Source organism: Strigops habroptila, chromosome Z, assembly GCF_004027225.2.
Source record: "Strigops habroptila isolate Jane chromosome Z, bStrHab1.2.pri, whole genome shotgun sequence".
NCBI classification, from domain to species: domain Eukaryota; kingdom Metazoa; phylum Chordata; class Aves; order Psittaciformes; family Psittacidae; genus Strigops; species Strigops habroptila.
The window spans coordinates 60847536-60869387 of NC_044302.2; the positions used below are offsets into that span (position 1 = coordinate 60847536).

Consider the following 21852-nt stretch of genomic DNA (forward strand, 5'->3'; position numbering starts at 1 on the left):
TTCTGGAGGTCACCTGCTTCAACCTCCTTGCTAGAGTAGGACTGCCTAGAACAGGTTGCTCAGAACCATGTCCGTAAAACTTTTTAATATCTCCAAGGATGGAGACTCCGCAACTTCCCTGAGCAACCCGTGCCAGTGCTTGGTCACAAAAAGATGTTCCCTAATGTTTGGGAGGAACCTGCCATGTTTCAATCTGCTCTCATTGCCTTTGGTCCTGCCACTGGACATCACTGGAAAGAGTCTGGCTCAGTCCTTTTTGTACTTTCAGTTATTTGCATACATTAATAAGATTCACACTGACCCTGCTGTTCTCTGGGCTGAACAGTCCCAGCTCTCTCCGCCTTTCCTCACATATGCGATCTTCCCCTCCCTTAATCACCTTCGTGGCCCTTCACTGGAAAATATAATGTCAAATATACAGTAAAACTTTTATGTGAGATGCCACATGAAACCTGTAAAGCAGATTAGGGGAATATAAGTATATAAAAATGAAGCTGTTGCTTTTCAAAAGCAACAGAAATTTGCATATATATGCATGCATACATGTGCAAGCACTTAACACAAGTGTAATGGAAAAAATACCTCTTAGCTTGAGTTAATTGTAAGATTTTGCAAGTCTGCAAATTAATAGATGATTAAACATATGATTTAAACTCAAACCCATATATTAGAATAAAAACACTCTGCTGATCTGTAATCAGACTACTAAACTGCTTACATATACAGCTTTAAATTTTGATAAATTTTGTGTGAAAGAAGAACTAATGAACTAAGAACTAGTTAGTTTGCCTCATACTGCAACTAACCATAGCGTATTATAATTTGTAGTCTAGCATTTTGGAACATATGTATAGCAGAAAAACATAAGTTTTTTCATCAGTAATATGACTGATTTTTATGAGACTTTTATAAACCCCATATTGTTCAGCTTTTTGTTAATTATTACATTAGTAACATTAAATTGCTGTAAAATGCAATAATTCTAAAGATACAGCATTTTTTGAAAACTATTAGCCTTTGAATCCATCATGTGGTTATCTATCCTGATCTACTAACCCAAAATTCTTGGACAGGAAGTAGGTTCATCAGTTCCCTTTGTATTATTTCTAGTGGTGTAAAATGGAGATTACTTGTCAAAAGTCAAAAGGTTACAGCAGTAAAATTAGGTTCCCATATGCCATGGTTTGAGCCTTCCGCTGTACCACCCCACACGATGATGTCATCAATGTATTGCAGGTGTTCTGGAGCTTGCCCCTGTTCCAGTGCAGTCTGGATCAATCCATGGCAGATGGTAGGGCTGTGTTTCCAGCCCTGGGGCAGTCGGTTCCAAGTGTACTGGACACCCCTCCAAGTGAAAGCAAACTGTGGCCTACATTCTGCTGCCAAAGGGATTGAGAAAAACGCATTGGCAATATCAGTTGTGGCATACCACTTGGCTGCCTTTGACTCCAGTTCATACTGAAGTTCTAGCATGTCTGGTACAGCAGCACTCAATGGTGGTGTGACTTCGTTCAGGCCATGATAGTCTACTGTTAATCTCCACTCTCCATTAGACTTTTGCACTGGCCATATGGGGCTATTAAAGTATGACTGGGTCCTGCTGATCACTCCTCAGCTCTCCAGTCTACGGATCAGCTTATGGATGGGAATCAAGGAGTCTCGGTTGGTGCGATATTGCCGCCGGTGCACTGTTGTGGTTGCAATTGACACTTGTTGTTCTTTGACCTTCTGCAACCCCACGACAAAAGGATCCTCCGAGAGACCAGGCAAGGTGGACAGCTGCTTAATTTCCTCTGTCTCCAAGGCAGCGATACCAAAAGCCCATCGATACCCTTTGGGTCTTTGAAGTACCCTCTCCTGAGATAGTCTATGCCAAGGATGCATGGAGCCCCTGGACCAGTTACAATGGGGTGCTTTTGCCACTTCCTCCCAGTCAGGCTGATTTCAGCTTCCAGCATAGTTAACGCTTGGGATCCTCCTGTCACTCCAGAAATAGAAATGGGTTTCACCCCTTGATACCTTGATGGCATCAGAGTACACTGTGCACCGGTATCTACTAGAGCCTTATACTTCTGTGGGACTGATGTGCCAGGCCATCTGATCCACACAGTCCAGTAAACCCGATTATCCCTCTCCTCCACCTGGCTGGAGGCAGGGCCCCTCTAATAATGATCACAAGATTGTCCTCTTCTGTTTTGTAGAAAGGGATTAGTATTCCTTATCACAGGAGCTGGAGTAAAATCAGCTCTTCCACTCCATCTGGGAAACTGCTCACCAGAGACTGGAGCAGTAACTTTCATGGGAGGATCATCCTTGACCATTGCTCTCCTCTTCAGTTCACGCACCTGTTATTCCAGAACTGAGGTAGGTTTTCCATCCCACTTTCTCACGTCTTCTCCGTGATCCCGCAGGTAAAACCATAGGGTGGCCCGTGGCATGTACCTCCTATATTTTCTTTCTCGAGCAGTAGGGCGCCTTCTGTTAGTAGTTGAGACATGGGTTGGTACATGTGTGGAGCTGGATAGATCGGATAAATCGTCTCTCAATTGTTTGAACTCCTGGGACAGTTTTTCCACAGCTGAAATGATGGAAGGGGTGAGATTGTCTTCGAACTCTCGGAGTTGACGAATCAGGAAATCCACTGTTGGTGATATTCCGTCATTCCAGGTCATTGATGCCAATGTGTGGGCATATGATGATGGCGCACTCCGTGTAAGTTTCCGCCACATGGGTCGTGTACATTCGACTTCATCTGGATCTACGGATGTGTTCCTGGCATCCGGCCTATGATAGATCATCTCTAGAATGGCTGATTCCCTCAGGGACTGGATGCCTTTCTCTATTGTGGTCAAGTTGGCTGAGAGACTCGTAATATCGTCTTTGTAGGGAAACCTTTCCTTCACAGCTGCCAGGAGCCACCTCCAAAGGCTGAGGGCTCACTTCTCTCTTGCAATCGGTTTGTCAATTCCTCCTTCCCTAGCAAGGGATCCCAGCTGCTTGACTTCCCTACCTTCTAGTTCATGACTGTCTGCCTCATTGTCCCAGCATTGGAGCAACCAGATGACAATGTGCTCCCCTGGAAGACGGGTGAAATTTTTCGCATATTCCGCAGCTCGTTCGAGGTCCGGGGTCGGGAAGTCACCTCTTCTTCTTCTTCCTCTTCCTCTGATTCACGTAGTAGTAACTCTTGTTCGGATCCTGTTCCGTGTAGTAACTGCATTGAGACTTCATCTTTCTTCACTGCAGGGGTTGCTATTTGTGCTTCTCGTTTGCTTTTGCTTACAGGGGCAACAGACATTGTCACAGACTGGCCATTTGGTTTAGCTGCAATGTTTGTCACTGTGGTTGGAGCAGCTGCAGTGTCTGCCACTAGGGTTGGAGTGACTGCAGTGTCTGCTGCCAGGGTTGGTGCAGCTGTTGTGCTTGGGGGTTGAGTAACAGCAACAGCTGTGTTGTCTGTTGCTGTCGGGGTTTGAGTAGCTACTGTGCTTGCCACTGGGGTTGGTGTAGCTACTGTATTTGAAGTTGGAGTAGTTGCGTTGTCTGTTGTGGTCAGGGTTTGAGTAGCTGCTGTGCTTGTCACCAGGGTTGGTGTAGCTGTTGTGCTTGTAGTTGGAGTAGCTGCGTTGTCTGTTGCTTTGCCATCATATCCAGAGACATTTTTTTCCCTTTGAAGGTGCTGGATAGCGTTGAGCAGGGCTCTGTAGGTATAGACCAAGCCCCACCATGTTGCAGTGAGTTGTCTCTCTCTGGTATAACCAGGACGACAGCACACCTTGTTTAAGTGTTTTCCTAGTTTTTCCAGATGTTGCACTTGTTCAGTGGTGAAGTTCCAAAGCACTGGAGGGGCCCACTGGCCTAGATACTTGCCCATACTATCCCACATACCCTGCCACTCATGACTGTCCAGCCTCAGGGAAAATCTCTTGGTGGTCCTCCTATATCGTCGTCTAACTCTAGACCAGATTTGAACCCTATACTGCTTAACTTTCAAGATTAAACGAATTAGGATGTTCCCAGGGTGGGATGGCCGTGGGTAAAACACACTCCGTATGTGTGCCAACATGCTGATCCCCAGCACAATCAGCAGGCAGGTTTCAAGGGTATTCAAAGGCCATCTAAAACCTTCAGAACTCTCAACTGCTATTGCAAATAGGCTGGTGGGGGAACGGGGGGTGAAAGAGAATGCTTCCTTTGGAGGTTGACCCCCCGAGGAGAAAAAAAAGATATGCAGTTGCTAAAATATTTCATTATATACCTCCCAAAGTATAGAGGTGATGGCCACACCGGAAGCGCAAGCCAGACCAGTTTCATGATCAATGAGTCTATTGTATTACAAGTCATTACCATGAAGTACAGTGAAACAAGAACCTTAGCCCAGGCCCCCCAGCTGATAAACACTAAAACAGTAAATACTGGCTGTAAGTAAGGTACAACATGCTGAAACTCTGAGATCAAGCGCAACAGCTCTGAGAGCCAATAAATCACCATTGTGACGAGTAGTAACAATGAATGCTTATCACAAATATGACTAGACACACTCTGGTCAGATCTGTCGTTATCTCAACCCTTCGTGCCCCACGTTGGGTGCCTAAAAGAACTGTCGTGGTTTGAGCCCAGCTGGTAACTCAGAACCACGCAGCCGCTCGCTCTCTCCCCACCTTCTTCCTCCCCCCGCTCCCGGAGGGATGGGGAGGAGAATCGGAAGAATGCAAATCCCACGGGTTGAGATAAGAGCAGTCCCGCAACTAAGGTATAATACAAAACCACTACTGCTACCACCAATGATAATAATGATAAGGAAAATAACAAGGGGAGAGGATACAATTGCTCACCACCCGCCGACCGATACCCAGCCCGACCCGAGCAGTAATCTGGGCCTTCCGGGTAACTCCCCCCGGTTTATATACTGGGCATAACTTGCCATGGTATGGAATACCCCTTTGGCCAGTTTGGGTCAGGTGTCTTGTCTCTGCTTCCTCCCGGCTTCCCCTTTTCCCTGGCAGAGCATGAGACTGAGAAAGTCCTTGATCGGAGTAAACATTACTTAGCAACAACTAAAAACATCGGTGTTCTCAGCGTTGTTCCCAGGCTGAAAGTTAAAAAACACAGCACTGCACCAGCTACTAAGCAGGAGAAAAATGACTGCTATAGCTGAACCCAGGACACCATCTTAGTGAGTTTGTAAGTGCTGATATCTTCTGGTCACTTTTCCACATATTTTGAGCACTGAATCCTAGGATCATATAATGAGTTTCATGTGAAGCAAGTATGAAAGTAGATTTGGAGTTCAGTTTAAGTGAGGTGATTGTCATTGTGTGAGCCTTACATATCATTTTGAATTTTGACCTTTGACTTTTTGCTTGAAGATGTGCAGTGATTGTGGATTTTAGATGTCTTGCAATGTATGCCTGAGTGGTTGAGATTTAATTTGATTTGTGTGTATTTTCTTGGTTGTTACTAATTAAGCCACCTTTAAAATTAAAATTTCACAAATATTGTTTAGGTTTGGGCTTGTGTTTCTTGCTCTTGTTGTATAAGGAAGATACAAATAAAAAAGTAAAAAGAAATACCTTTTACCATCATTTCAGAAATAAGTGCAAACACGGTTTGTGGGGTGTTTTCTTTTTTTTTTTTTAAACGCGTTTAAAATATCCTTGATGGAAAATAAGGACAAAAGCAAGCTTGAAACACGCTTTAGAGACTCAAAATTAAGATAATCCTAGACAGCGCTGAAAATCCTAAAAGTTAAGGAAAACTTAACTATATACAGGAACATGATGATGGTGAGAAAAAATATGGTGCTGAAATTATTTAAAGTATCTGTTAAGATTCCCCATATGATTAAGAGAAAATAAAGAGGGTATGTAGTCAAATAATACTATAAACACTGTATGATTGTGGACTGTTTTGAGGGAAGATGCAGGTGTTCAGATCTGTGGAAAATTAGGCCGTTAAATGATAAAGTATCTGCTAGATAGATAGAGGTGGCAATACTGGAGAACATATGGCTATAGAAATTAAATCCTCTGTGTACACTTTCTGAGCCAGAGGCAACAATATTAAGAATGAAAACTAGGCAATGCTGCTGATCTTAGCGCCAAATGGTTCGGTGTGTAAGAGAGGTACAGAATCCTAACAAATACTGTTGATGGGAATGGTTCACAAAAGGAGATTTAACTCAAGTTTTCAAAAGCTCCATAGCTGTAGGTATAATCAGTATGCTTAGTTTCTACGTGGTAGGGGCTGAGATGTTACAGGAAAACAACGTCAGCTTGGTCCAAGAAGATACTATTTTTCACTTGGGGAATGTCAGCTGCTTAAGGAAGTCATATAAAATCAAAATTGCTGGTGCAAAGTCTCAAGGAACCAGAGCTGGCTCTCAGGAAAGAAAGTGAAGTGATTAATAAATGCTCATCACAAGTGTTTAAGACATCATGGTGTGTATTGAAATGCAACTTTTGTGAGTGCAATATAATAGCTATGTTTCATCTCTGCAAGTCACTAAAACACCATGTGACTGAGAAATAATATGGTTAAGATTTAGAATTTGTGCAGGCTGGAGGCTCCTAGAACTAAAGCATGATACATACCTTGTTGGTGTGATTCTAACAAATCACTGGGCATAGTAAAAAGGGTAATAAGGGCTTTCATGCTCCACCAGATTTCTGTGGCCACTGGTGCAAAATGCCAACCACTGTCTCAGTAAGGGTCAGTATTCTGAATCGGTATTTCAAGAAAAGATGAACAATTTCTTCTTAAATAATCTGTATTTCTGTCTTTGGTTGGTAACTGCCGTGCAGTAAATGTGGAAAAAGAATACAGTTGCCAATCAGTATGGAGCTGCTGCTGAAGTCTTATGAGATTCTCTAGACAGACAAACTTTGAAGGAACACCTAAGAGCCAATTTTAGTAGTGATTCAGCAACAGGTGATCTGGAACAAGGACAGCTGCTTGAATTACCTTGAGTAAAAGCAGTAGAGGGTAAGTAAAATGACCTTCAAATATAATTTGATGGAGTATATTAAAAGAAAATAGACAGAGATCAGATGGGTTGGATAACCAAAAAAAGACTTACATGTTCCTCTGTGCAATACTCTTCTACTCCAGAAAAAAATCTTCGTTTTACTTCCAAACATCACCTGTTGCAAACTGAACCCCAAAAATTTTGGATTCTGGGAGGAGGTCTGGTAATTTTTAATTTTTTTTTTTCAGTGTATTACAGGTTATAGAATCATAGAATCATAGAATCATAGAATAGTAAGGGTTGGAAAGGACATTAAGATCATCTAGTTCCAACCCCCCTGCCATAGGCAGGGACACCTAGCACTAAACCATGTGGCCCAAGGCTCTGTCCAACCTGGCCTTGAATACCTCCAGGGATGGAGCATCCGCAACCTCCCGTATTCCTTCTCTTCATTTTGGCAGTTTAATGGGGTTTTGTTTCTGAATTTGTACTACTTTTTAATTCAATGAGTACAATAGAAAAAAGCTTAGTAAGTCTATTTCTAAACGTATTTCTTTTTCATGGTACCAGAATATCATTGAACATGAATAAATAAATCTATTTTCTTAAAAAAAAGCCCAACAAAAAAAACAGAAAACTTCCCTGACCTTCCCTAGTATTTTCCAGAAGAACAAGTAAATGTTGTTGCTATATTTGGCAGTATTGATGAGGAACAAAGGTCAAATTATGTCAGACTTCTAGTGATACACAAAAAGGTGTTGAATGTTTCTAAGGTGGAAAGTTCTGCAGGATTATGTGGTGTTTAACACTGTTTCTGGTTTTGATGTGTCTGGAGAATTTGTGGAGAGTTAGGATTTCCTGAAGTTCTCTGCTAAACTGGCAAGTAAAGCCTTTGGGAGTCAATGTGGTAGAATCACCATTAGAGTGAGAAGTTTATTTCCTGCAAAAGCAATGCATCTTTGAAAAGTGATTTCTAGTTGTAAATTCACTGTTCTCAAATGAATTGTGAAGACATAATTGGCTGCAAAATTGAACAAAAATTTGACCCTTTTGACATCAGCTGTAAAGCAGACACTGAATTAACAACCAGATGCAATCAACTCTGCACACAGAACTGTGTGAATATGACTTTGTACGTCTAAAATAGAAGAGAACTTTGATGAAAATTTTCACACCAGCGAAGGTAAGAATATTTAACCTTTACAGCAATATAGGGCTCATCCTGCAAAATGCTTTAAAGTAAAAATTATATTTGACAATTTTGAAAATACATCAGATCTTCTACTGGTTTTCCAGCCTGTAAGATTATATATCATCTATATCAAGTTTTTCCATCTATACATTGATAACGTTAATTTCTGTGGAAGAGAAACAAATCTTGGGTTCCGAGTGGACCAAATACAAAACATAAGCCTAGAGGTCATTGTTGGCTGAAACATAACTGAGTTTCCAGATCTCTCTGCATGGGAACCTGAAGTTCTGCTAAAAAAAGTTAATAAACAGTCATAAAAAACACAATGATGCTAATTGCGTGAGGGAAACGAATTCACTGAGCGATTAAACTTACTGTTAAGGATTGAATGTGAACATCTTACCCCAGCTTTCTGCTAAGGTGATGTGTTGTAATGTGGCCTTTTGAACTCCTTATCTCTGCATAATTAAACAAGAACAATGGCAAAACATACCTTTGGAAGCTTACATGTTGCTGGGAGCCATTGCATGTTTTTCCAGATGCTGTGACCATAGCACAAATGTGCATTTGTTGGCATCATCTAGAATTACAGAACAGAAAAGGGAGCAGGATTGGCAAATGCTTTCCAACCAGCTTTTTACATTTGTTCCTTTTTGGCTTTTGCCTTGTGGATGTTAGAACAGGGAGATTTTTTTTTTTCTTGAGATAACTAAACCCATCTTAAAGAGTAACCGGTAGTTAATTTGGGGGGAATTTTCTAACATAGATTTAGAAAAAATGATCTTTTGGGGAGGAATTGGAGTCCACTTGTTACCTTTTCAAGTACTTAAATCTGAAGAGGAAACTGGTACTAGAAGTGGAAAGGCATGCTTTCAAGATTCCTGTGGGATGGCTTTCTTTATTATCAACTATGTAACGCAACGCTGAATAAAATCAGAGTAAGATTTCTAATTCGGCAGTGAGTAATTTCTCCAGTAAGCTCCTTTTAATAAAATTATTGCTCGGCTGTATTTCTTGACGATGTCTTTTCTATGTGGCATGTCAAGGATGCACTGTCTTAGGAATAAGATCATTAGTAAAAAAATTCTTTTCTCTTGATCAGAGGTTTCTCACATGATTTTAGAGATATCTGCCTTCTGCCCAGTGCTGACATTTTTTATACAAATGCAGACCAATAATGTGTACATTCTAAATAATGTTTGGGGTTTTGGTGGGTTTTTTCTGGTTTTTGTGGGGTTTATTTGTTTCTTTTTTTAATATTTGATGGTATATGCTATAACTTTATAGTTTTTAAACCACCTTAACTTTGGGTAATGAATGGACTGGTCCACTTTTGAGTTTTGATTTTCTAAATGGAAAGTGAATTCAGTAGAATTTAACCTTTTTGCATTAGTAGTTGAAATTTTCCCTGGTTTTCCTTAAACTTAACTGGTTATTGGACACAATTCAAGACTTGAACATTTCCTTACTGAAGATCCTATGATTTTTCAAATAGCAGAGCAATTAGTTGAGGAATATGTTTAATTCAGACAAAAATAATCTAAGCTTGCAGTAAAAGATTATATGTAAAGAATAGTCAGACTTTAAAGAGAACTAGTTACTGCCTAAACTAGGATTATAAACTGAAGAGACTGAAAGTCTACCATAGGAATCTTCCAGGGTTGGTGAAATAAAGCCCGATTTTCATTTGCTATGAAATGTTTTACTGCTTTTGTTATAAAGGAGGTAATGTGAACAATATACCTTACTCTGTGATTATAGTCACTCCTTTGCAGTGCTCGATCAGAAGTTTTTGACGCAACTTGGAGATCACTGTTTTCTCCCTGATACAGAGGTGTGCAAACACAAGCAGCTGTCGCATACATCCAGCTAGTTAACTGTTTAAGCATCTGGCTGTTTCTTAACTGATGTTGTATATGATATTGAGGAATACATTTTTTTTTTTTCCTGTGACTGTGCTGATAAGGTATTAGCTGAAAGCATCTCTTCTGTAGAATATTCCCATAAAAAAGCCATTTTAGATGGCTAGCAAACTCCTTTTACCTTTTATCTGTACTTGGTAGGGAGTACAATGTTTTAATTAGCAGTGGAGGAAGTCTTGTTTTTATAAATTTACTGCTTGGTTGTATTTCTTGGTGATGTCTTTTCTATGTGGCATAGTAGGATTCTAAGAAGGTTTTTGAGAGATTAAAAGGCTGAAGACTACGAAGGTAAAGCTTAAAAAGGAAAGAAAAAGATCATGACTTTGACTTCTTTAGGATGGCAAAACTTGAGGACTGTGCAGAGTTTTACAGGGACTGGTATTGTTCTAATAGTCAACAAGATTTTAGTTGCATATGTAAGCACATACTAAATACTGCTAAATTGTTCTTGTATGAAATTAGATACAAAAAGCCAGTACTGTATTTTACCTTAGAGGTAGCTCATGTGAGATGGTCTGTATAAACAGTGCCATCAGCATTGTTATTCTATATTTAAGGGATGCTGTTTCCTCTGGACATAGGATATTAGCTTCTAGAAATGAGTAATGAAAAAGGGTCTTAGCATTCATTTGTGAAAACTGTGGTGGGAAAACCAAAACACATCAGAATGGAAATAAGGTGCAATGCCAGCATCAGTATAGCATTTCACTGTGTCAGAACAAAGTGCAATAAAAATTCTAGAAGAAAACATGAAATCCCTATTATAATTACGGTATTTGCCATCCAGAGGGACCTTGACACGCACATGAGGTGGGCAGATGCCAACCTTATGAAGTTTAACCCAGCCAAGTGCAAGGTCCTACGCCTGGGTCGGGGCAATCCCAGGCACAGCTACAGGCTGGGTGGAGAAGAGATTCAGAGCAGCCCTGCAGAGAAGGTCTTGGGGGTGTTGGTTGATGAGAAGCTTAACATGAGCCAGCAGTGTGCAGTCGCAGCCCAGAAAGCCAGCCACATCCTGGACTGCATCAAAAGCAGCATGACCAGCAGGTCGAAGGAGGTGATCCTGCCCCTCTACTCTGCTCTCGTGAGACCTCACTTGGAGTACTGCATACAGTTCTGGTGTCCTCAACATAAAAAGGACATGGAGCTGTTGGAGCAAGTCCAGAGGAGGGCCACGAGGATGATAAGGGGGCTGGAGCACATCCCGTATGAAGACAGGCTGAGAGAGTTGGGGCTGTTCAGCCTGGAGAAGAGAAGGCTGCGTGGAAACCTCATAGCAGCCTTCCAGCATCTGAAGGGGGTCTATAAGGATGATGGGGAGGGACTCTTCATTAGTGACCGTAGTGGTAGGACAAGGGGTAATGGGTTCAAACTTAAACAGGGGAAGTTTAGATTAGATATAAGAAAGAAGTTCTTTACAGTGAGGGTGGTGAAGCACTGGAGTGGGTTGCCCAGGGAGGTTGTGGATCCTTCATTCCTGGCAGTGTTCAAGGCCAGATTGGACAGAGCCTTGGGTCACATGGTTTAGTGAGAGGTGTCCCTGCCCATGGCAGAGGAGTTGGAACTAGATGATCTTAAGGTCCTTTCCAACCCTTACTATTCTATGATTCTATGATTCTATGATTCTATTTTTACTTTGTTTCATTCACTCAATTCTAATTTTGGGGTTAAAGGCAATATTTTGAAGCCTATCAAGGGAAGAAATGTACTCACTCCCTTTCAACTTTTACTTTTCATTTTATCTGGTTTATGGAATCTCCATTTCTATAGTTTGAGTAGCCTTTTGTTTTCTCCTGGACATCTGATGCAGGGCTTTATCAGCACTTCTATGGAGCTTTGCTATGAGTTGTGCATATTCTGTGATGGGAACAGAACCCTTTCTCCACCTTTCTCTTACTCCCGTACCTCATACGAGACTTCAATAGCTCTTGCAGAGAGCTATTGAATGTCAACCATACATTCCTCTTTAATTAGAGTTACTGTTCTGGGATGTTTAAAGTTAAAATGCACAACTCTACTTGGGATGTAAGCATAAAAGCCTATGAGTGTAAATACCACAAGCATTGAAAAAACTAATAAAATGTGATATTATAAAATATTGTAATAACTATCATAAAAATGTAAAACAATACAAAAAGTAAAAATGGCAACTAGATTTATCAGCATTACTGGAAGCTCTTCCCCTTCACTGGAGGAAAAAATTCACTTATTTGATTTTTAGTTTGACCTTGGGTATTCTCAGACGTTAGAATAAAATTACAATCAACTGATGAAAGAAATGACCTCCTGATTGAGAAATCACTAATTTTATTGAAAAGTTTATGCAGGCACTTTTTTTGGAAGGGGTTTTACTTAAATTGGAACATGAAAATGCTCTGTCAATGGTACTATCAAATCAAATTGTAGACCTTTTGAAAAAAGAAATGCTGCATTTGCAATCAACAGCCTAACTTTAAATCTGGAACTATCTGGTGCCTGTTAACCACCAACTGTTCAGCAACAGTTCAGTAACACTATAACTTGTCTCTTGGAAAGAATTCTGAAGCATAAGCTGTTTGTCAGGTGTGATCTACTTAAGACAAACTCAGAGTACTGAGTTGAACAATAACTGGATTTTAGTCAAGCATTGCAAAGGAATAACTGTATCTAATGAGACTGCGTAAATCTCTGGGATAATTTATAAACCATCTGATAAAATAGACATTGGCCTAAAAGAATCCTTCTATATCTTTATATTTAACTTTAAACAACTACTTTAAGCTTTCAAAACATTCAAATGTTCTCTCTGGAAATATGAACAGGGAAATACTAGCCATTATTTAGCAGCCAGCGCTAATATAAACAAATGAACTATGCGTGAGAGTAATCTTGTGTTTCTAAGGATGAGAGCACATGGGAGTCTGATATGGACCAGGGGAGTCCTGGCCAACTTTGTGAGTGTCTGTCCATGTGTGTCTGTCCATGCTCATTCATCTGTCTTCAAGCACACATGTGGCAACTAGGGAGACTAGGATCCAGGGACAGCTACTGGGCAAACTGTCTGATCCACGTTGTAAATCAGACTGTCACTTGCACACAGCATAAAAAATGAACTCTCTATTAACAGGCATTATTCAAATTTTTAGCAGCTACAGAAGTGTTACATCTAATTTTTTTTGTTTGGTTTTGTTTTTGGTTTTATTTTTAGTTTCGGCATTTAATTCATAATGATTTGCCAAAGTATTTTATTTCCTTGTTTCAGGCTTTGGGTGTATTTGACTTTGAATGTGTAAAAACAAGTTCATTGATTAAAATTAAAATTAGGTTTACTTCTATAAACTTCAGTGGGACTGCTGATCTGGGATAATCTTCCAAACAAGCAGTTTTAGAAGTGGTTTGGTAGCCAGCTGCTCATGTTTAGCTGTATGGAATGCCCTTAAGAAAATTATTCCAAACCTGCTGGTACTTGTAAGAGTTGTTGACTTGGATTTCCAGATGTAGCTTTACAGATGCAGCGCTATAGGAAAGAATGGATTTGGGTGTTACTGGTTTTGTGTTCTGTGACCCTGATAAACCCAATCACAGTTGTGCTTTCCTGCCAGCTCACAGTGTTTCCCAAACAGTGCTGACTTCTGACTGGCTATTCATCAGTCTGTATTCACGCTTAGTTCTAGTGTTCATCTCAGACTTGGCTTGGATAGCAAGAAAAACCCTGCTTTCTTTCTTTTTCACCTTTTCTTTAATGGGAATTTTCAATGAGCTTCTGAGGAAGTGTAGTGAGACTCTTCAGTAAAACACTGAAGGGGGCAAGTAGGTGATGATGACCTTAAGAAACATGAATAATATTTGGTTTTCCTTCCTTTTCCAAAGTGAACCATGGTCCAAAACCCCTCCAAGATGCAGAAGTTCAGAATAATGATTTAGAGAGCTCAGGAAGCTTTTTGTTTGTTTGTTTTTGAAAGACATTAACTTATTCGTGCTACACGCTTCTATCTAAAGGCTAGTACATCAAAGCAGAATCATTGGTCAGCAGTTCAAGTGATCTTTGAGCCAAAACTGATTCATATTCCTGTTCTGTTGAAAGTTGAGCTCTGTGAGCTCTGAAATATTTTTTCAGCACAGCACACATGGAGTTAGGCAGGTAATAACTATCTATCACTAATAATCAAAGTCAATATGTTAATTCTCAATGCACCCTACTAAATTAATTTCTTTGTTAATGTCGTTTGGAAACTAAACTCACTACTGCTCTTTGGCATGTTGCCTTTAAGCTTATTTGTGGTAGAAGTGTTTGTCACCATGTAGCTTAAGATAGGTTAGCTCTATTTTACAAAAAAAAAAGAGTGTATTGTAGTACTGACATGTCATTGCAAACTAGCTGCTCTAGTAGTTTTCCACACAGACTGTGCAAACACTAGCATACTTACAACTGTAACAATGCACTTGTGGATCATGAATAAATCGGTCATTGCTCACTGCCATTAAGAAAACAGAATATTGGTGATAAGCCTAGTATAATGTGTTTGCTGATTTAGTAATTTATAGACCAATTCTTGCCCAGTCTGATTTCTACAGGTGGCAACTTCACACCTCCCCTAGGCTGCCCTGGAATCTTATAGCACTGACAGTTATAAGTTTTCTGTTTATGGAGTATTTAGGATAATGTTTGTATCATCATCATTGGCTGATGAGAATAATTGATTGTCTTCAATTTAGAATATTCCTTTATGCACTAGTAGTTACTGCATCATCACTGTCATCTTCCATGGACTTAAGATTTAACATAATTGTACCATATTTTCAATATAGTTTACGCTGTGTCTTACTTTTCTTTGAATGCTCCAAATTTCTTATTTTTGCCTTAGCATTTGGCAATAAAAAATGAACCACCCACAGTTGAATCTACTGCTCTAGACTGAGATCTAACCAGTCCAAAATGAAATAGTTAGCTTATTTGTTTGTTACACAATTCTTAGAACTATACAGCACTGTAGGATTTGACATTTTTGCAATAGTATATTCATATTACTTTATTTTTAGTCCATTTATATTGCTCCATACAAATCTGTAATGCTACCAACTAGCTTGTGTTCCCAATTTATTTGCTTTTGGTTCTCCTCTCCTAGTAACTGCTTTAGCTGTTATCTTTATAACAAATGTTAATATTATTGCTTTTACTGAAATTTTACATATTAGTATCCTCCAGTACTGACTTTTACAGTATTTGATGTCTTTCCCAACTTCAAATCTTATTTCTTGGGAACACCATCAACATTAATCATACAATCTGTCCCATTAGTAATGAAAATACTGAAGTGTATTGAGAGCTGGACATTTTATTCTCATGACACAACTCTGTTCCTATCACCACATTTGAGTTTCTTAGTTAATCATACAATATTTCACAGTCAAAAATACTTTTTAGCTGTCCTAACCTAAGTCCTTCTTCTGCTACATATGCTAATTATCTTGCATTTAATATTTCATGAACTTTCTTATAGCTGTGTCCTTTGGCTGTTTATCAAGCTTACAGTGCTTCTTCTCTATTGGCACAGGATGCATCTCCATACAGAATATGAAGCAAGTTATCCAATATATGCAGTATATACTGCTTTATTTCACAGATGTCTAAAAGACTGTAGTTTTCTCTTACTCATATCTAATTTGTTTATAGTTACATAGTGCTGTTGGTGAGAATATATCTTTCCAGGCCAAATTTATCCTTTTACTGTGTAACTTATCTGCAAAAATATGTGAAGACTTGCTATCACTCTTAAAGTCTAATTTATAATACTCAGCTGCTCAAAATTCAAAGTCCAGAATTCCACTAAAGTATTTGCATTGTGCAAAGATAGAATAAAAACATACGACTTGCAACAAAGAGCAAATGTGTAAATATAAAAAGTGTTACATCTAGGGAAATAATGCTGCATTGTTCAGTGAGAAAAGTGATAGTTTTAACAGATGAGGAGCCTAACATTTACTCTTGCTTGTAAGCAAGGAGCTGTAGGTTCCAATTTGACAGAAAGTAATGTGGGAATGCTATGGGTCATTGTTGTGATCCTTGAACCTGTCCTAAGCTGGTGAGGACCTGCCTATGATGTAGGAGTAAGGAACAATCTTTTTTCTGAGGATATTTGAGGCCTAGTGTTAAAACTGGGTAGTTATCCAGAAAAAAGTGTGCTAAATAAAAGTCAGCTTGAGTACTGAAAGTTTCTGAACTTCACTGTGAATTTGAGAGCCTGTCTTCAAAACTAGAGCATAGAATAGAATTGTAGAATTGTAGAATAGTTTGGGTTAGAAGGGACCTTCAAATGTCACCTAGTCCAATGCCTCTGCAACGAGCAGGGACATCTTTGACTAGATCAGGTTGCCCAGAAACACATCCAGCCTGGCCTTGAATGTCTCAAGGGATGACACATCCACTCTGGGCAACCTGTGCCAGTGTTTTACCACCCTCATTGTAAAGTATTTCTTCCTCATGTCCAGCTGAATCTTCCCTCTTTTAGTTTAAAACCTCACCCCTCGTCCTACCAAAACAGGCCCTGCTAAAAAGTCTTTCCCCATCTTTCTTTTAGGCCCCTTTCAAGAACTGTAAGGCTGCAATAAGATGTCCCCAGCGTCTTCTCCTGGCTGAACAACCCCAACTCTCTCAGCCTTTCCTCTAGGAGAGGTGCTCCATTCCTCTGACCATTTTTGTCTCCCTCCTCAGCTCCCTGTCCAACAGGTCCATGTCTTTCCTGTACTGAGAACTCCAGAGCTGGACGCAGTACTGCAGGTGGGGTCTCACCAGAGCAGAGTAGAGGGGCAGAATCACCTCCCTCGACCTGCTGGCCACACTCCTTTGGATGCAGCCCAAGATATAATTGGCATCTGAGCTGCAAGTGCACATTGCCAGGTCATACATATCCAATATTTCATCCACCAGTACCCCTAAGTCCTTCTCTTCTGGGGTACTCCCAATCCCTTCATCCCCCAACCGGTATTGATACCAGGAGTTGCCCTGACCCAGATGCAGGATCCTGCACTAGCCCCCTTTGAACTTCCTGAGGTTCTCATGGGCCCACCTCTTGAACCTGTCCAAATTCCTCTGGATGGCATCCCTTTCCTTGGGGTGTCAACTGCACTTGGTGTCATCTGCGAACTTGCTGACAGCACACTCAATCCCACTGTCTATGTTGTTGATAAGATATTAAACAGTATTGGTCCCAGTATAGACCCCTGAAGGACGCCACTTGTCACTGGTGTCCATCCAGACATTGAGACATTGACCACTATCCTCTGGATGCAACCATCCAGCCAATTCCTCATCCACTGAACAGTCCACCCATCAAATCCATGTCTCCCCAGTTTAGAGAGAAAAAAGTTGTGGGGGACTATGTCAAAGGCTTTACAGAAGTCCAGATAGACTACATCTATAGGCCTTCCTTTGTCCACTGATGTAATAACTACATCATAGAAGGCCACTAGGTTAGTCAGGCAGGACTTGCCCTTGGCAAAGCCATGCTGGCTTGAGTCACCTCCCTGTCTTGCATGTGCCTTAACATGGCTCCTAGAAGGATCTGTTCCATGATCTTCCCCGGCACAGAGGTGAAGATGACAGGTCAGTAGTTCCCCGGGTCCTCTCTCTACCCTTTTGAAAAGTGGGTGTGATATTGCCCTTTTTCCAGTCACCAGGGACCTCGCCTGACTGCCATGACTTCTCAAATATCATGGGGAGTGGCTTGGCAACTACATCAGCCAATTCCCTCAGGACTCTGGAATAGATCTCATCAGGTCCCATAGACTTATGTATGTTCAGGTTCCTCAGATGGTCATGAACCTGATTTCTCTTACAGTAGGAGGGACTTTGCTCCCCCAGTTCCCGCCTTGCAATTCATCCACTTGAGAGATGTGGGGAGAGGGCCAGTGAAGACTGAGGCAAAAAAGCTGTTGAGTACCTCAGCCTTCTCCTTGTCCATTGTTACCAGTTTACCAGCCTTGTTCATCATTCTTCAACCTTCCTCTTCTGGCTAACCTATCTGCAGAAGCCTTTCTTGTTATTCTTTGCATCCCTTGCCAAGTTCAGCTCCAGCCATGCCTTGGCCTTCCTGACCCCATCTCTGCACTACTGGGCAGTGTCCCTATACTCTTTCCAGGATATCTGTCCTTGCTTCCACTGCCTGTGCATTTTCTTCTTGCCCTTTAGGTCGACCAGCACGTCTTGGCTCATCCATGCTGGCCTCTTGCCTTCCTATCTCCATTTCTTACACCTGGGCATCACAAGCTCTTGTGCTCTGTGGAAAGCATCCTTAAAGAGCTGACAGCTCTGTTCTGTTCCCTTGTCCCTGAGGGCAGTTTCCCAGGGGTTCCTATTGACTAACTCCTTGAAGAGCTGGAAGATGGCTTTCCTAAAACTCACGGTCCTCACTCTTTGCCTGTCTCATCTCTCTCCAGACTGTGACTCCGTGAATGCATGATTACTGCAGCCCAGGCTGTCTCCAATCTTAATATCACTGATGGTGATGAATGAACCATGCATGACAAATTAACTAGCATGGCTCATTGATCTTTCTGTATGTATATGTGTCACCCCTAGCCTTACCCACCTGATACATACTAAATGATCTATTGGAATTTAACTACGGCAGTGCCAATGTTTACTCTTAAAGGGATAATCATATAGCATTGTTCTAGAATGCTTGTTGATTTGAAGAATTTTTTTACCATCCATAGTTTGCTTCACTGCCTGACAATGAATCCACAGAGGAATACAGCCCTGGCCATACAGTACTTTTACAAGCTTATGTGAATGTGGAAACAAGGGTGTGATATTTTGAAGGCTGCCTTTCAGGCCACATCTGAGTCTTCTGGTCATTGGAGCAGAATTAAATTTTTTCTTTATCTCTTTCTCAATGCACAGGAAGGTGGGGTCTACCATAATCCTTTGAAGAGATGAGTCTTCCAATGGTATTAGATAAATGGCATCTAAACATAAAAACATGTGGGAGATATTGTAAAAGTTTAAATTATGTAGGCCCAATTGCTTTCTATTCGTACAGTCTACCCCAGGCAGTTTGCTGGTGGACCTGCTACTCACTACTAACTCTAGCATCTCTTCAAATGAGAAATCATGCAGCTTGTAGGAAAAAAAGGACCTTAATGGTCCTCTGTCCTTCTCCTTACAAATGAGAACTGAAATGAGTAGTTGAAAACTTGTGTATAAGAGCTTGTGTATAAGAGCTTGTGTATACTCTTGCTTGTTGCAGCATCATTATATCTTTCTTGTGTTGCATTTGTCTGCTTTTTATAAGCAAAGAGACCACAGCTAGTAAGTAACAGGGTAAAAAGTATGTTCATGGCCTAAAATTCTGATTGGTTTTGGCCTGGGCAAAATGTAGGCTTCTGTTTATCGTTTTGAGTTTTTGCTGCAAACACTTGCTCTGGAAAGACTTTTGTTTATATGAATATTGAGGAACTACTGTTCTTCAGAAGAATATTCATGTGCATATAAACCCAATGACATTTGTTTGGGAATATGCTTTTCATGCTGAAATGATCTGCCTCCTGTTTTACAAAGATTTTCTTCAGTCAAGTAACTGGCAAGCAGAAACAATGCCATGTGACTTGTGTGATTTAGTCACCCAGCACAAATAATGAATAAAAAGATAGTCAAAGGAATATAGTAAGTAACCAAAGTAATAGGCTGCAGTAGATCCTTGGGCAGATATTGTCCCATAAAGTGTTTATGGTGAAACAATGAATATACTCAGAAAACAGACTGTTCACAGATCACTTAACAGAACAAAAACAAAGAACAAAAAATCTTTAAGTAATTTTTTGCACATACATTTTATCATGGAAAAAGAAATAAAAGGATTCCATAGGGAATATAATAATGTTCATTGAAGCTGTCTGGGAGAGAAAGTCCAAGGAATGGTCATTGGTTTAAATTGTGTAACCTTTGTATATTTCCTTTTCACAGGCTCTGATGTAGTCAAGTCATAAAAATACACATATTCTGAAGTATTAGACACATAGGGAATTCTTTTTGCTGGGCATTTGTAATATGTCTAGAAGTGTAGGTTATTCCTGAAACAACTTGACATAATTTCAGTACAAATATGTAGTAATGGTACATTTCCAAGCCCACACATCATCAGTTTCAACAGATCTACTTTTCATTCATGTTCAGTGTGTCATGAAGAATAAGCTACAGACAATCAGTAAAATGCAAGGTTGTTTAATGATTTTATTCTACCTAGGGCATAGAAGTAAGTGAATTAAAACAAAAGAAAATCAGAATTTGTTTTTCCCTCTATAATTACTCTCCTACCCTCTAAAAACAGCATTTGGGCTTCCACCTCACAAATACCATATTTACAAGAACTGATGGTTGAAGTAAGCAGTGAGAGATTAATGACTCTTTCACTACTGAAAGCTAGTGTTAGCTAAATAGATAAATAAAATATAATTCAGAATACTTAGAGCCTGACACTTCGATAAGGAATTACAGGAAGTAAGGCCTTTCATAGGAATGATGCATATTTTACGTGTTTGTTGCCTGATTTTTTTCAAGATTCTGAAAGGCTTTTTGCATTGAATAATTGTGTGTGTATGTGTTTTTAAGCATATTGGAGATCAATTTGAAATGGAAATAAAATTTATTCTGTTCTTAATAGCAAAATCTTGTCCCCAAATTTTTGCTGCAAGGTTCAAGGTTTCATTTGCTTCCTAGCATGAATTTTCAGCCTAGTTGTCAGGTGTTAAAATATCTTTTTCCCACATGAGGGCATCGGAGTTGTTCCAACATGATATATGGAAGACACCTTGTTATGCTATTCAGATTCCTATTTTCAGAACATTGTACCCATAAAAGTACACGTAGCAATCCTATACAGTTGTCTTCAGTTTTACAGAGCAAAAGAAGTATTTAGATACTTCTAGATGATTCCTGTTTTATTTCAAAATGGTGTGAACAATAAGATCCCTGTGGGTTAAATTATTTTAGTAGAACTCATGGAAGTAGATCATAAGAGTATAACAACTAGACTGTAAGCTACTGTTTGACTTATGCAAGATGCAATAGTAACAGCAGGCTGTAATAAGAATAGGGATCTCATCAAATTAGTACATATGTAAGTGCCTGCAACTTACTGTTTGAATCTCACAACTAGTGGTGGGGTGTGGCAGTGGAGGGGTCTAAAACCAGACAAAGTGGTTTTTTTGCTGTTTTGCTCCTGTCAGCTGTCTAAGTGAAGATGTGGAAAATTAGCTGTGCCTTAGTGGGGCAGTAATAGAGGACAGAGGGGAATGGGTCTGTTTTCAGGGCTTTTTTTAGAGTAAGTACTTATTTATAGCTACTAATACCAATAACTGTTTCATTTCTGTGCCCACATAGTGCATTGCCCACTGTGGGAATGATAGAAGGCAATTGCAAAGGGCCAGATGCTGTGCATCCTTGCGAAAGTGTGATAATCTTTCTCTTATCAGTCATCTGAGTTCTGTTTCACAATCACAGTTTTCACGGTTCTCTTAGCTTTTAAAATTCTCATATGCCTGTTCCATTTAATTTTGCTGACTTCCTATCCAGCTCAGCAAGTCTTTTAGTTGATCAAGCTGCTCCTCCTTGCTGTATCTTATTCTGTATTTCTTTTTTTCAGTTGTGGCGCTTATACATGTGCTCTAAACAAAATTCATTATTACCCAGATGTGTTCCAGTTGATGATCATCATCAGGACCATGTTTTAATTGTGTTATTATTTTTTAGGAAAGCTGAGGAGTGTCTTGTATTACTTTTAAAATCATATAGA

The 21852-nt window shown here is 40.0% G+C and overlaps 1 long non-coding RNA gene across 1 annotated transcript; it reads left to right on the plus strand.

Annotated features, from left to right (window-relative positions):
* The first annotated feature begins 7243 nt into the window (after window positions 1-7243).
* On the plus strand, window positions 7244-18171 carry LOC115601209. The gene is made up of 3 exons (XR_003989261.1): window positions 7244-7260; window positions 16065-16070; window positions 18088-18171. It is a non-coding gene; the product is annotated as an uncharacterized LOC115601209 (long non-coding RNA).
* The last annotated feature ends 3681 nt before the right edge of the window (window positions 18172-21852 follow it).